Source organism: Chiloscyllium plagiosum, unplaced genomic scaffold, assembly GCF_037043375.1.
Source record: "Chiloscyllium plagiosum isolate Xiang-an unplaced genomic scaffold, Cpla_swu_hap1 HiC_scaffold_45, whole genome shotgun sequence".
Taxonomy (NCBI): Eukaryota; Metazoa; Chordata; class Chondrichthyes; order Orectolobiformes; family Hemiscylliidae; genus Chiloscyllium; species Chiloscyllium plagiosum.
Window position 1 is genome coordinate 40,186,739 of NW_028270183.1, and position 16,772 is coordinate 40,203,510.

General features: G+C 44.6%; 1 long non-coding RNA gene across 2 annotated transcripts in view; it reads left to right on the forward strand.

Annotated features, from left to right (window-relative positions):
* LOC148136484 (uncharacterized) overlaps positions 1-16,772 on the forward strand; it is a 45,632-nt gene that overhangs the window by 16,775 nt on the left and 12,085 nt on the right. The window contains exon 2 of one of the 2 annotated variants that reach the window (XR_015754438.1): positions 7,791-7,990. This is a non-coding gene — a long non-coding RNA (uncharacterized LOC148136484). The remainder of the gene's footprint in view (positions 1-7,790; positions 7,991-16,772) is intronic. The other variant, XR_015754439.1, reaches the window with a different exon arrangement.

Sequence of the window (16,772 nt, forward strand, 5' to 3'; positions counted from 1 at the left end):
GTAACTATACAGTCCCTGCAAACATTTCATAGAGAGCCTGTCCTCATCTACACACCTCACACTAACCATACAGTCACTGTAAACAGTCTCAGAGAGCCTGTCCTAATCTACAGACCTCCCAGTAACCATATTTTCACTGCAGAGAGTCTATGGAGAACTTGTCCTCAACCTCACACCTCACAATAACCATACAGTCATCGCAAATAGTCTCATTGTGAGTCTATCCTCATTTACACACCTCCTAGTAACAATACAGTCACTGCAATCAGACTCAGAGAGAACCTGTTGTAATCTACACACTCCCAGTAACCGTACAGTCAGTGTAAACAGGCTCATAGAGAGCCTGTTCTCATCTACACAAGTTTCAGTAGCCATACAGTCACTGCAAACAGTTGGATAGAGACCCTTACCCCACTTACACAGCTGCCAGTAACCATACATTCACTGAAAACAGTCTCATAGAGACCCTGTCCTCAACTTCACACTCCCAGTAACCATACAGTCACCGCAAACAGTCTCGGAGTGAAAGTGGTATCATCAACACACCTCCCACTAACCATACATTCACTGCACATAGTCTCCTAGTGAAACTGGTCTCATGTACACACCTCCCAGTATCCACACAGTCTCCCAGTGAGACTGGCCATATCAACACGCCTGCCAGTTACCATACAGTCACTGCAAACAGTCTCACAGAGAGACTTTTCTCATCTGCACACCTCCAAGTGATCATATAGTGATTGCAAACAGTCTCATAGGATGACTGTCCTCATCTACACACCTCCCAATAACTATACAGTCACTGCAAACGGTCCCCCAGTAAGACTGGACTCTTCTGCACACCTCCCAGTAACCATACAGTCAGAGATTGCTTGTCCTCATCCACACACCGGGTATCCAGACAGTCACCGCAAACAGTCTCATACAGATTCTATCCTCAACTACACACCTCCCAGTAACCACCCAGTCACTGCAAACAGTCTCCCAGTGAGATTGGCATCATCTACACACCGCTGGAAATGGTTGCTGGAAAAGCGCAGCAGGTCAGGCAGCATCCAGGGAACAGGAGAATCGACGTTTCGGGCATAAGCCCTTCTTCAGGAATGAGCCCTCATTCCTGAAGAAGGGCTTATGCCCGAAACGTCGATTCTCCTGTTCCCTGGATGCTGCCTGACCTGCTGCGCTTTTCCAGCAACACATTTCCAGCTCTGATCTCCAGCATCTGCAGACCTCACTTTCTCCTCATCATCTACACACCTCCCACAAACCATAGATTCACTGCACACAGTCTCCCAGTGAGACTGGCCTCATCAACACGCCACCAACTTACCAGACAGTCACTGCAAACAGTCTCTCAGAGAGACTTTTCTCAACTTCACACCCCCAAGTGATCATATAGTGACTGCAAACAGTCTCAGAGAGACTCTCATCTACAAACCTCACAGTAACCATACAGTCACCGCAAACTGTCTCAGAGATTCTATCCTCCTCTACACACCTCCCAGTAACCACACAGTCTCCCAGTGAGACTGGCCTAATCTACACACCTCCCTGTGGCCAGACAGTCACGGTATACAGTCTCCCAAGGTGACTGGCCTCATCTACATACCTCCAGGTAACATTAGAGTCAACGCAATCAGTCTCGCAGTGAACCTCTCCTCATTCACACACCTCTCAGTAACCATACAGTCATGCAAAGAGTCTCACAGTGAGACTGCCCTCATCTACACATCTCTCAGTATCCATACAGTCATTGCACACAGTCTCCCAGTGAGACTGGTCTCATCAACACGCCTCCCAGTTACCATAAAGTCACTGCAAACAGTTTCAAAGAGCCTGTCCTCATGTACACACCACCCAGTGACCAGTCACTACAAATAGTATCAGAGAGCATGTCCTTACCTACACATCTTCCAGTTACCACACAGTCACTGCAAAGAGTCTCACAGTGAGACTGGCCTCACCCACACATGTCCCAGTTACCATACAGTCGCTGTAAGCCATCTCATAGAAAGCCTAACCTGATGTACACACTTCCCTGTGACCATACAGTCACTGCAAACAGTCTCATAGAAAGCCTGACCTCATCTACATACCTCCCAGTAACATCAACGCAGTCTCACAGTGAACCTCTCCTCATTCACACACCTCCCAGTAACCATACAGTCACTGCTAACAGTCTCATTGAGAGACTGCCCTCAACAACAGATCACCAGGACTTGTGCACTTAATGGTAAGGTCCTAGGGAGTGTTGATGAACAAATAGAGTTTGGGGTGCAGGTTCATAGCTCTTTGAAAGTACGTCATAGGTAGAAATGATAGGAAAGAAGGCACTTGGTATGGTTTCCTTTACTGGTCAGAATATTGAGTATAGGAGTTAGGAGGTAATTTTGCGGATGTTGGTGAGGCCAACAATATATTGGAATATTGTGTGCAATTCTGATTTCCTTTCGATCAGAGGGATATCTCGAAACTTGAAAGGATTCAGTAAAGATTGACAATGATGTTGTCAGGGTTGGAGGATTTGAGCTATAGGGAGAGGTTGAATAGGCTGGGGTTGGTTTCCCAGGAGCATCAGAGGCTGAGCAGTGATCTTATAGAGGTTTATAAAATTATGAAGGGCTTGGATAGAGTAAATAGACAAGATCTTTTCCCTGGGGTGGGGAGTCTAGAACTAGAGAGCATAGGTTTAGGGTGAGAGGGGAAAGATATAAAAGAGACCTAAGGGGCAACGTTTTCACGCAGAGGGTAGTGTGTGTGTAGAATGAGCTGCCAAAGGAAGTGGTGGAGGCTGGTACAGTTGCAACATTTAAAAGGATCTGGATGGGTATATCAATAGCAAGGGTTTGGAGGGATGTGGGCCTGGTGCTGGCAAGTGGAACTAGGGTGGGTTGGGATATCTACTCAACGTGGATGGGTTGCATCTGTTTTCATGCTACACACCTCTCTGACTGGAGGTCTTGCATTTTGGAAAGTCAAATCAAGACAGGAATTTCATGCTGAATGTTAGGGCTTTAAGGAGTGTAGTGCAACAGAGGGACCTTGTAGTTCAGATGCACAATTCTCTGAAAGTGAAGTCACAGGTAGACAGGATAGTGAAGGAGGCATTTGGCACACTGACCTTCATCAGTTACAGCATTGAATACAGAAGTTGGGAAGTTATGTTGCAGTTATACAGAACGTTGATGAGGCTGCACTTGTGAGCATTGTGTTCAGTTTTGGTGACCTTGCTACAGGAAGGATGTTACCAAACTGAAATTTACTGGGATGTTGCCAAGACTCAACTGTCTGAGTTCTAAGGAGAGATTGGGTAAGCTAGGACATTTCTTTAGAGTGCAGGAAATGAGGGTGGATCTTATAGAAGTGTACCAGATCATGACAGGCATGGAAAGGGTGAAGGCATTCAATCTTTTTCCCAGGCTTGGAAATTGTGGACGAGAGGGCATCAGGTTAAAGTTAGTGGGTGAAGAACGAAAGGGTAACTGAAGGGAAATGTTTTGACTCAGACAGTGATATGCATATGCTGCAGGTCATTATCACTGTGAAACGGACTGGAAGGAGTGTGCTGCAGGTCAGTATCACTGAAACAGATTGTGAGGATGCGGGACACGATAGCGTTGATTTCTGCTTAAAGCAGCTTGAGAGGAGAGCAGTAAATTTTGTAAGATTGTGCAGATTAAGTGCATCTTCAAAAGCTCTAAGTTCGAAAGCATTTAGAGGAGGGTGGGGTGAGTACTTCTCCAAGTGAAACTGTTGCAGTCCACTCACTGAAACAAACTATGGTCGCGATCTTCGACTGTAGTGCTTGGAGTGATTAAAAGGCCTGCAGTGTAATTAATATTATTGAAAGGAAGAAATTAACAAGCTTAATTTCAGGGGATGTCCATGGTCAGTCGAGCAACAATCATGTCACAAAATGTCAATTGTGACAGGAACACTGAGTCAGGTATTTGCCTCCCATGTCACCTCACCACAAGCAGCACAGCATCTTGGGGGCAATTAAACCTCCCCATGAAAGAAGATTGATCTTCTGCGCATTCCAGCTGACTCCACCTCCACTCCCACAACCAGTAATTCAAATTTGCTTGTAGATCCAACATGATTCTTGATAACAACTCAGCATCTGTTGCTCTCTGTGGAAGAGAATTACAAAGAGTAGTTGTGCTCAGTGAAAATGAAGATTGTCCCAACAGTTCATCACGCTCTTTCACCCAGAACTGGTGTCAGTATCCCGTGAATCAAAACTCATTTGTCCGACCTCTATTATTGAGCTACAGGTGCCAAACTATGATCTGATTTCCACAATGACAATTTCATCAGAGAAGTGCAGGGTCAATTCAAATTGGCATCCTGTGTTTTAATTTCAACCTCAGATGGCCAAGTTCCCTCAGCAGAATCCCTTTCATTGTCTCTCCTGTGTTCTTGATACCCACATGGACCACAATGTGCAAGGCGATTTCTTTTTAATTCACAGGATATGGACATGACTGGCCAGGGATCCAGTGACCCAGGTAATGGTCTGGGAACTGGGTTCAAATCCTGTCTTAGCAGACGGTGGAATCAGAATTCAGTAAATTCCTGGAATGGAGAGTTTAATGAGGACCATGAAACCATTATTGCTTATTGGGAAAAATAAACCCATCAGTTTCACTGATGTATAGGGAAGGAAATTGTCTTCCTTACCTCATCGAACCTGCATGTGATTTTAGAATTACAGCAATGTGGTTCACTCAATTACACTCTGAGCAATTAGGGTTGGACAAAAATTCTAGCCTGGCCAGCTAACCTGATGTTGGTTGCATCTGTGAATGGGTCAAAACACCAAATATCGATACTGCCGAAGGATCTTTGGTAAACTTCTGCGGAGAATCTTGTAGGTAATATGCACTGCTGCTACCGAGTGTCGGTAATGGAGGGACTGGGGATGCTTGTGGATGTGGTGTCAACCAAGTGCACAAGGATATAGAAACATGTACTGAGATTGATATTTAGCCCTCAGTCCCACTTACAGAACAATGCCCTTTAGTTGTCAAAGCTCAAAATGCTAAAATCAAGATGAGTTAATATTTGAATTAAGTGCAGAAAATTTCTGCATGAGCAACAGTAAAGAACGTAGAAATGTCATTACAAAGGACCAAGTCAAAATAAGGAAGGTTATATCAATACCTTCCTTAAATCTCATCAGATTGAATTCAGAGGAATATTTCAATTTTCTTGATTATTTCGTGCATAGTGAAGGTAACCAGTTTTAAAATTAAGTAGATAGCATAAAATATTTTCAGAACTTGGTGCGTCCATTAACTCAGAGTACATTGGGTAAAAAACATTCCCATTGGTGAAAGAATTGGGAACCAGAAAGTATTTATTTCGGATAAGTGGTAAAAGAAGCAATGGCAACACGTGGAAGTTATTTCCTGCATTAAATGGTTAGGATCTGGAGTGTTCTGCCTGAATGTGTGGTGAGGTCAGTACAAATCAGGCATTCAAGACAGCAAAGGATTATTTTCTGAAAAGCACAATGTGTAAATTGACAGCGCGAAGGGGACAAAAAAAGCTATGCAGGTGTTTGTGAGGAAAGCTGGCAGAGTTTCTAAATGGCATCTTTTTTTGCAGTAATCTCTGAAATGGTTTTATCTCAAATTTAACAGGTTCAATTATGCAAACGATGATGCTCAAATAGATTCTGGGTAATCCAAGATGGAAGACTGCAAAGATTTCTGGCTGTAATAGCTGCTCCTTTTTTGAGGTATTTTGGGTGTTGGAGGTGATTTCTTTGAATTTCAGGAGCAGCAATAACTGTTTTATATGCTGTTGCATTGTTTTGGAACTTTGGAGGAAAGAAAAGTCAAAACAACAGCACTTTTAAAAGGGAGAAGAACAGACAAATGAAGCACATGGTGAGGTCAGTGCAGGAGAGAAAGAGAGAGAGAGAAAGAAATCCACATTGCCCAACTGAGAGTTATTAGTTACTGCCTTTGCTGTTGAATTCATGTATCACTGGACATGGGACTGCGTCTGGGAAAATTAAAACACAGTGAAATTCACAACTGATCTTGGAGGAACCTGTCTGGGAGACGTCACTGTACACAAGCAGATAAGTGGATTTTAAGCATAGCCTTAAAATAAGTCTGCAGTAGTGAGTAGAGTGGGTTCTTTCATGATTATATATGTTTTATTGAGCTTTGTCTCTTAATTAACCTTAAAATATAAGCCATAATATTAATTTAACCTGGAGCAGTGTTTTGTAGAGGATTAAGATGGTGCTATTTTCTGGGTCTGTACATTGCAAGAAGCAAAAATGGCCTTTAGGATTATATCTGCAATGATGCCGTTGGTTGTGAATCCTATCAGATTGAATGAATCGTTGGAGATACAGTTAGAGGCAATGAGGAGTTTACAAGAGCAAGGGGATGTGATGGATGGCAGTTATAGGAAGGTGGGGAAAAGAGAGGTAGGCAGGTAGTACAGGAGTCTTCTGTGGCTATCCCCATTTCAAAACCTGTGCTGTTTTTGAAATATAGGGGGTGATGGATTCTCAGGGGAATGTAGCACCAAGAGCCAAGTTTCTGGTATTGAGACTGGCTCTAATGTCATGAGAGGTACGTTGGGTTCCAAGCGATCGATTGTGTTAGGGGACTCTCTAGTCTGAGATTCAGCAGCGAAAAATCAGAATAGTGTGTTGCTTCCATGGTGCCAAGATCAAGGATCTCTTAGAGAGAGTGCAGAATGTTCTCAAGGGGGAAAGGGGCCAGCAGGAGTTCATTGTAAACACTGGAACCGATGATAGAGGAAGTGAAAAGGTTGAGATTCTGAAGGGAGATTACAGAGAGTTAGGCAGGAATTTAAAAAGGAGGTCCTTGAGAGTAGTAATATCTAGTTTACTCCTGGTGCTACGAACTAGTGAGGGAGAGAATAGGAGTATGGAGCAGATGAATGCATGGCTGAGAGGCAGGTGTATGGGAGAAGGATTCACATTTTTGAATCATTGGAAGCTGTTTTGAGGTAGAAGTGATCTGTATAAGAAGGATGGATTGCACCTAAATTGGAAGGGGACTAATATACTGGCAGGGAGATTTGCTCGAGCTGCTCAGGAGGATTTAAACTAGTAAGGTTGGTGGGACCCAGGGATATAGTGAGGAAAGATTTCAACCTGAGACTGGTATAGTTGACAACAAAGGCGAGTCAAGCAGTCAGGGCAGGCAGGGAGAAAGCAGAGAACAAGGTACATGATATATTAAACTGCATTTATTTCAATACAAGAGACCAAACAGAGAAGAGAGATGAAGTCAGGGCATGGTTGGGAACATACGACTGGGATATCATAGCAATTACAGAAACATGGCTAAGGGATGGAGAGGACTGGCAGCCTAATGTTCCAGGATCCAAATGCTACAGGAAAGACAGAAAGGGAGGCAAGAGAGGAGGGGGAGTCACGTTTTTGATAAGGGATAGCATTACAACTGGACTTACGGTGGATATTCCCTGAAATACATCCAGGGAAGTTATTTGGGTGGCCTGAGATATAAGAAAGTGATGATCACCTTATTGGGATTATATTATAGACCCCCTAATAGTCAGAAGGAAATTGAGAAACAAAATTCTGAGGAGATCTCAGTTATCTGTAAGGATAAGAGAGTGGTTATAGTAGAGGATTTCAACTTTCCAAACATAGACTGGGACTGCCATAGTGTAATGGGCACTTTGAGTGCGAGCAGCAACTAAGGTAAGACAGTTTGTTTTAAAATTACTTACCGGTAGCGTGCAGCGGTGTTTTTTTTTTCTCTTCACAGAAACAGCGGGAGCAGCAGGGGAAAGTGATGAAGACCAGAGGGGCTGCCGGGACCCGGAAGCAGGTAGAGCGTAAGCTTACCTGGGTAGGTTTTTTCCCTTTAAAAGCGCGCAGGAGAAGAACCCGAGGCACTACAGAGGTAGTGTCTCCCACCCGCCCTCCTCCTCTAACCTGAATAATAAGACCCGTTGTGGTAAGTAGGTAAGAGCTGCATTTTGCTTGTTGTATTCTTTAGACCCAGTTTTTTTAAAAAAGGTTACTTTCAGAGGGATGGCAGTGAAGGCAGTGCAATGTTCCTCTTGCAACATGTTTGAGGTGAGGGATGCCATGGACGTCCCTGCTGATTACACTTGCAGGAAGTGCACCCATCTCCAGCTCCTCTAAGACCGTGTTAGGGAACTGGAGCTGGAGTTGGATGAACTTAGGATCATTCGGGAGGCAGAGGGGGTCATAGATCGGAGCTTTAGGGAAGTAGTAACTCCAAAGATGGCAGATAGATGGGGGACTGGGAGGAAGCAGCCAGTGCAGGGACCCCCTGCGGCCGTTCCCCTCAAGAACAAGTATACCGTTTTGGATACTTGTGGGGTGGACGATTTACCAGGGGTAAGTAACGGGGCTCAGGCCTCTGGCACGGAGCCTGTCCCCGTTACTCAGAAGGGAAGGGTGGAGAAGAGCAGAGCAATAGTAATTGGGGACCCGATAGTTCGGGGCACAGATAGGCGGTTTTGTGGGAACGGGAGAGACTCACGTTTGGTATGTTGCCTCCCAGGTGCAAGGGTACGTGATGTCTCTGATCGTGTCTCTGGTCCAAAGTCGTGGTCCACATTGGCACCAATGACATAGGTAGGAGGAGGGCTGAGGATGTTAGGCAGGCTTTCAGGGAGCTAGGTTGGAAGCTCAGAGTTAGAACGAACAGAGTTGTTGTCTCTGGTTTGTTACCCATGCCACGTGATATAGAGTCGAGGAATAGGGAGAGAGAACAGTTAAATGAGTGGCTACAGGGATGGTGCAGGAGGGAGGGATTCCGGTATTTGGATAACTGGGGTTCTTTCTGGGGAAGGTGGGACCTCTATAAACAGGATGGTCTGCACCTGAACCTGAGGGGCACCAGTATCCTTGGTGGGAGGTTTGCTAGTGCTCTTGGGGGGGGTTTAAACTAACTCTGCAGGGGCATGGGAACCCAGACTGTAGCTTCAGGGTGCAGGACCTGGAGTGTAGGGAGGTTAGGAACATGGCATCAATTTCAAAGGAGGGTGTCTGTAAACAGGAAAGTGGCTTGAAGTGTGTATACTTCAATGCAATAGGTATACGAAATAAGGTAGGTGAACTTGCAGCGTGGGTTGGTACCTGGGACTTCGATGTTGTGGCTATTACGGAGACATGGGTAGAACAGGGACAGGATTGGCTGTTGCAGGTCCCAGGGTTTAAATGTTTTAGTAGGGTCAGAGGTGGGGGTAAAAGAGGGGGAGGTGTGGCATTGCTTGTCAAAGATAGTATTACAGCGGTGGAAAGGACGATGGATGAAGACTCGCCATCTGAGGTAGTTTGGGCTGAGGTTAGGAATAGGAAAGGTGAGCTCACCCTGTTAGGAGTCTTTTACAGGCCTCCTAATAGTCCTAGAAACGTAGAAGAAAGGATTGCGAGGATGATTCAAGAGAAGAGTGAAAGTAATAGGGTGGTTGTTATGGGGGACTTTAACTTTCCTGATATTGATTGGGAAAGCAAGAGCTCAAGTTCGTTAGATGGGTCGATGTTTGTCCAATGTGTGCAGGAGGGTTTCCTGACACAATATGTAGATAGGCCAACAAGAGGTGAGGCCATACTGGATTTGGTTCTGGGTAACGAACCAGGCCAGGTGTTAGAATTAGAGGTAGGTGAGCACTTTGGGGACAGTGACCACAATTCGGTGACTTTTACTCTAGTGATGGAGAGGGATAAGTGTGCACTGCAGGGCAAGAGTTATAGCTGGGGGCAGGGAAATTATGATGCAGTGAGGCATGACTTAGGATGTGTGGCTTGGAAAAGTAAGCTTCAAGGCAAGGGCGTAATTGATATGTGGAGCTTGTTCAAGGAGCAACTATTGAGTGTCCTTGATAAGTATGTACCTGTCAGGCAGGGAGGAAAGGGTCATGTGAGGGAGCCGTGGTTTAATAAGGGATTGGAATCCCTTGTTAACTGGAAGAGGGCGGCCTATGTAAAGATGAGGTGTGAAGGTTCAATTAGGGCGATTGAGAGTTATAAGATAGCCAGGAAGGACCTGAAGAGAGAGCTAAGAGCAGCAAGGAGGGGACATGAAAGGTCCTTAGTTGGTAGGATTAGGGAAAACCCTAAGGCTTTCTATAGGTATGTCAGGAATAAAAGAATGACTAGGGTAAGAATAGGTCCAGTCAAGGATAGTAGTGGGAAGTTGCGTGTGGAGGCTGAAGAGATTGGGGAGACACTGAATGAATGACACTCAGGAACAGGACATTGTTGTCGATGTGAATACTGAGTCACAATTAAGTAGAATGGATAGCTTTGAGGTATGTAGAGAAGAGGTGTTGGAAATTCTGGAAAAGGTGAAAATAGATAAGTCCCCTGGGCCTGATTGCATTTATCCTAGGATTCTCTGGGAAGCAAGGGAGGAGATTGCAGAGCCATTGGCTTTGATTTTTATGTCATCGTTGTCTACAGGAGTAGTGCCAGAAGATTGGAGGCTAGCAAATGTGGTTCCCTTGTTCAAGAAGGGGAGTAGGGATAACCCTAGTAACTATAGGCCGGTGAGTCTCACTTCTGTTGTGGGCAAAATCTTAGAGAGAATTGTAAGGGATAGGATTTATGAACATCTGGATAGGAATAATGTGATCAAGGATAGTCAGCATGGTTTTGTGAAGGGCAGGTCGTGCCTCACAAATCTTATTGAATTCTTTGAGAAGGTGACTAAGGAGGTGGACGAGGGGAAAGCGGTAGATGTGGTGTATATGGATTTTAGTAAGGCGTTTGATAAGGTTCCCCATGGTAGACTACTGCAGAAAATATGGAGGTATGACATTGAGGGTGAGTTGGAGGTTTGGATTAGGAGTTAGCTGGCTGGAAGAAGACAGTGGGTAGTATTTGATGGCAAAAGTTCATCTTGGAGTGTCATCACTAGCGGTGTTCCGCAAGGATCTGTTTTGGGACCACTGCTGTTTGTCATTTTTATAAATGACCTGGAGGAGGGGTTAGAAGGTTGGGTGAGCAAGTTTGCGGATGATACGAAAGTCGGAGGAGTGGTAGACAGTGAGGAAGGATGTGGCAGGTTACAGCGGGATATAGATAAGCTGCAGAACTGGGCAGAAAGGTGGCAAATGGAGTTCAATGTAGGTAAGTGTGAGGTGATTTACTTTGGTAAGAGTAACAAAAAGATGGGGTACTGGGCTAATGGTCGGATACTTGGTAGTGTGGATGAGCAGAGGGATCTTGGTGTCCATGTACACAGATCTTTGAAAGTTGCCACCCAGGTAAATAGTGCGGTGAAGAAGTACTGGCTTTTATTGGTAGAGGAATTGAGTTCCGGAGTCCTGAGCTCATGTTGCAGTTGTATAAGACTCTGGTGCGGCCGCATCTGGAGTATTGTGTGCAGTTTTGGTCACCATACTATAGGAAGGATGTGGAGGCACTGGAACGGGTGCAGAGGAGGTTTACCAGGATGTTGCCTGGTATGGTAGGAAGATCGTATGAGGAAAGGCTGAGGCACTTGGGGTTGTTTTCATTGGAGAAAAAAAGGTTTAGGGGTGACTTGATAGAGGTGTACAAGATGATTATGGGTTTAGATCGGGTTGACAGTGAGAATCTTTTTCCACGTATAGAGTCAGCTATTACAAGGGGGCATAGCTTTAAATTAAGGGGTGGTAGGTATAGGACAGATGTTAGGGGTAGGGTAGTCGTGAGTTCATGGAATGCCCTGCTAGTAGCAGTGGTGGACTCTCCCTCATTATGGGCATTTAAGCGGGCATTGGATAGGCATATGGTGGATAGTGGGCTAGTGTAGGTTAGGTGGGCTTGGATCGGCGCAACATCGAGGGCCGAAGGGCCTGTACTGCGCTGTATTCTTCTATGTTCTATGGAGATGAAGATGAATTTGTTATGTGAATCAGAAAATTTTCTGATTCATTATGTGGATGTACCTACTATAGAAGGTGCAAAACTTGACCTAGTCTTGGGAAATAAGGCAGGGCAGGGGACTGAGATGTCAATGGGGGAGGACTTTGGGACCAGCGAGCATAATTCTGTTAGTTTTAAAATAGTGATGGAAAAGCACAGACCAGATCTAAAAGTTGAAGTTCTAAACTGGAGGAAGGCCAATTTTGACGGTGTTCGGCAAGAACTTTCAAAAGCTGATTGGGCGTAGATGTTCGCAGGTAAAGGGACGGCTGGAAAATGGGAAGCCTTCAGAAATGAGATAACGAGAGTCCAGAAAAAGTATATTCCTGTTAGGGTGAAAAGAAAGGCTGGTAGGTATAGGGAATGCCGGATGACTGAAGAAATTGAGGATTTGGTTAAGAAAAAGAGAGAAGCATATATCAGGTATAGACAGGATAGATCGAGTGAATCCTTAGAAGACTATAAAGGCAGTAGGAGTATACTTAAGAGGGAAATCAAGAGGGCAAAAAGAGGGCATGAGATAGCTTTGGCAAATAGAGTTAAGGAGAACCCAAAGAGTTTTTGCAAATACATTAAGGACAAAAGGGTAACTAGGGAGAGAACAGGGTCCCTCAAAGATCAACAAGGCGGCCTTTGTGTGGAGCCGCAGGAGATGGGGCAGATACTAAACAAGTATTTTGCATCATTATTTACTGTGTAAAAGGATATGGAAGATATAGAATATAGGGAAATTGATGGTGACATCTTGAAAAATGTCCATATTACAGAGAAGGAAGTGCGGGATGTCTTGAAACGCATAGAAGTGGATAAAACCCCAGGAGAAAGTGAGGACTGCAGATGCTGGAGATCAGAGCCAAAAATGTGTTGCTGGAGAAGCGCAGCAGGTCAGACAGCATCCAAGGAGCAGGAGAATCGACGTTTCGGGCATGAGCCCTTCTTCAGAAAAGATTCCTGAACAATGGCTCATGCCCGAAACGTTGATTCTCCTGCTCCTTGGATGCTGCCTGACCTGCTGCGCTTTTCCAGCAACACATTTTCGCCGATAAATCCCCAGGACCTGATCAGGTGTACTCGAGAACTCTGTGGGAAGCTACGGAAGTGATTGCTGGGCCTCTTGCTGAGATATTTATATCATCGATAGTTATAGGTGAGGTACTGGAAGACTGGAGGTTGGCTAACATGGTGCCAATGTTGAAGAAAGGTGGTAAGGACAAGCCAGGGCACTATAGACCAGTGAGCCTGACGTCGGTGGTGGGCAAGTTGTTGGAGGGAATCCTGAGGGATAGAATGTACGTGTATTTGGAAAGGCAAGCACTGATTAGGGACAGTCAACATGGCTTTATGCGTGGGAAATCATGTCTCACAAACTTGATTGAGTTTTTTGAAGTAACAAAAAGGATTGATGAGTGGTTCTATAATGGACTACAGAAAGGGGTTCGACAAGGTTCCCCAAGGGAGATGAGTGAGCAAGGTTAGATCTCATGGAATATAGCGAGAACTAGCCATTTTGATACAGAACTGGCACAAAGGTAGAAGACAGAGGGTAGTGGTGGAAGTTTGTTTTTCAGACTGGAGGCCTGTGACCAGTGAGTGCCACAGGATCAGTGCTGGGTCCATTACTTTTTATCATTTATATAGGTGATTTGGATGTGAACATAAGAGGTATAGTTCGTAAGTTTGCTGATGATGTCGAAATTGGAGGTGTCGTGGACAGCGAAGAAGGTTACCTCAGATTACAACAGGATCTTGATCAGATGGGCCAATAGGCTGAGAAGTGGCAGGTGGAGTTTAATTTAGATAAATGTGAGGTGCTGCATTTTGAGAAAGCCAATCTCAGCAGGACTTATCCACTTAATGGTAAGGTCCTAGGGAGTTTTGGTGAACAAAGAGACCTTGGAGTGCAAGTTGATAGCTCCTTGAAAGTGGTAGATAGGATAGTGAAGAAAGCATTTAGTATGCTTTACTTTATGGTCAGAGTATTGAGTACAGGAGTAGGGAGGTCATGTTGCGGCTGTACAGGACATTGCTTAGGCCACTGTTGGAATATTGTGTGCAATTCTGGTCTCCTTCCTATCGGAAAGATGTTGTGAAACTTGTAAAGGTTCAGAAAAGATTTACAAGGATATTGCCAGGGTTGGAGGATCTGAGCTACAGGGGAGGCTGAACAGGCTGGGGCTGTTTTCCCTGGAACGTCGGAGGCTGAGACCTTGTAGAGATTTATAAAATCATGAGGGGCATGGTTAGGATAAGTAAGACAGTCTTTTCTCTGGGGTGGGAGAGTCCAGAACTAGAGGACATAGGTTTAGGGTGAGAGGGGAAAGATAAAAAAAAGAGACCTGAGGGGCAACGCTTTCACACAGAGGGTGGTCCATGTATGGAACGAGCTTCCAGAGGAAGTGGTGGAGACTGGAACAATTGCAACATTTAAAAGGCATCTGGATGGGTATATGAATAGGAAGGGTTTGGAGAGTTTCGGGCCGTGTGCTGGCAGGTGGGACTAGATTGCCTTGGGACGAGTTGGACCAAGGAGTCTATTTCCGCGCTATACATCTCTATGACTGTAATTGTAGCCACCCACTTGTTATGAATGTATGTTCAGTACTTCGCCTGCCCCTCCCACGCCCCCCATATCTGTATTTTTCAGTTCCCCCTCTGAATCTCCCAGTTTCTTATTGCTCAGCTTCAGAAATGTTAGTGATTGATTCGTAGTGAGAGCGGAAACAAGATCATGAGCACCAGAATTTGAGAGGCTAGCATTTGTCGGGCTTGGGTTTAAAGATGGAGAGAGGGGGGACAAATGGACAATTGAAATTAAAGTGAAGCAGATGTGAAATTTGACATGGGCACTCTGATAGAAATAAAGGTGTTTATTTTGGAAAGGAGAACAAAAGATCAGTATTATTTAAATAGGGAAAAGCTGCAGAAAGCTGCAACACACAAACTGAGGGGAACCTGTGCAGGAAATACAAAGCTAGCAGACCGGGTGCAGTAGATAATGCTAATGGAATGTTTCTTACGTTCCTGACAAAGCTAAGGTTTAGTTATGATACATAGAGAGGAAAAATGTATGATCTGTGTCAGTTGAGAGTGGTTTACTGATCTCTGAAAACAAACAGGCATATGGTGTAGGGTGTATTGATCTGTGTAGCTTGTGGCAACAGTCTTCTGTTCAAGTGTTGGGTACCTCTTTGTCTTGGTGTTTCTCCATTTTCCAGACATGTAACGAAGGAGCTGCTCGATGAGGACTGCTCCTGGTCACCAAGCACTAATTTGACTGAGCAACAGTGAAGCGACAGCAAACTCCTTCCAAGTCTTCATGCTACATGACTTGGAGGGGATCTTGCAAATGGTTCCATGTATTTGATGCCTTTGTCCTTCACGATGATTGAGGTTTGGAAGGTGGTTAGCAGTTTGGAAGGTGCTGCCTAAGGATCCTTGATGAGTTGTTGTAGTGATTCTTGTCAATGACACACACTACTGCCACTCAGTGTTGGTTGTGAAGGGAGTGGATTTTGAAGGTGGTGGATAGGATGCAACATGCGATTCTGATTTGACCTGTTACATATCAATCTTTTCCAGTGTTGCTCATCCAGGCATCGTATTCCTGATTTGTGGCTTGTAGATGGTTGATGCTTTCTACACCTAATCTGTCTATCCCTTCAAGAATGTTGTAACTTTCAAAGAACATTGTTTATTCTTCTAATCTCCAGAGAAAACATGCCCAGTCTCCTCAATTGCTAATTGATAGGACAGTCCCACCAACCCAGCAATCAGTTTACTGAAAAGCCCTATAATTCCCTCTGAAGTAAATAGGCCAGAGGACCAGAAGTGTGCACAATACTCCAGGCGAGATCTCACCTCTATAAAGAAAATTCAAAAGCGAACAGAGGATTTCCCTTCTGAATTGCTTTTTGCACCGACATGTTAATGTTCAGTACCTTGTGAACAGGAGTATTTTGGTCCTTCTGTACCTCAATATTTTCAAGCTTTTACCATTCAAGAAATGCTCTTCCCTTCTGTACGTGACTCTTTGTAGAAGAGAAAAAGATAGTATGAAGCCAAGTCTTAACTCCTGTGAGATTATAAAACTGACTTCAAAGTCACTGACATGAACACACTATCTCTCCAAAATCTTGGAATCATGGAAACAACAGATCCTTTATACCAACCAATCCAACCAGGTTTCCCAAACTAAACTAGTCCGATTTGTCTACAATTGGTTTATATCCCTCTGAACTTTTCCGATTCACATACCTGTCCAGATAGCTTCCTCTGGCTGTTCATTTTGCATACAAACCACCCTCTGTGGAAAACGTTGCCCCAAACGTTCCACCTCCTCACCCCCTAACCTCTAGGTTTCTGCTCAAAACACTACCCAGGGCTCCACCATTAACTGATTAAATCCTGCCCTTGTTGTACAAAAATGCAATAAACTCCATCTGCCACTTCTCAGCCTATTTTCCCAATTGATCAAGATCCCTTTCTAATCTCAGCTAACCTCCTTGGCTATTGACCATACTAACAAAGAGATCGGTGTAAGGAAGGGGCTGAGCGCTATTTCTGAAGCACTAGCATGGACAGTAGTATCAACAGGACAAGGAAATGGCGATGGGGTGGGGAGGATGATAGGTATCGGAGTCTGTGAGCTTATACATGCAATTGACAAGGAGGCAATTGTCTGAAATGGAATTGGAGAAAGTGAAGACAGGAGAAAGGTACCACAGAAGGTCCACCAAATAAAGGGCATTTGTGGAAACTGAAAACTGGTCAATGAAGTTACTCAATATCGAGCTAATTGAAGGGGATGTCGTAAAGACAGTAATGAAAGTACTGGCTGTAGCCAGGTAGCTGAGTAAGACTG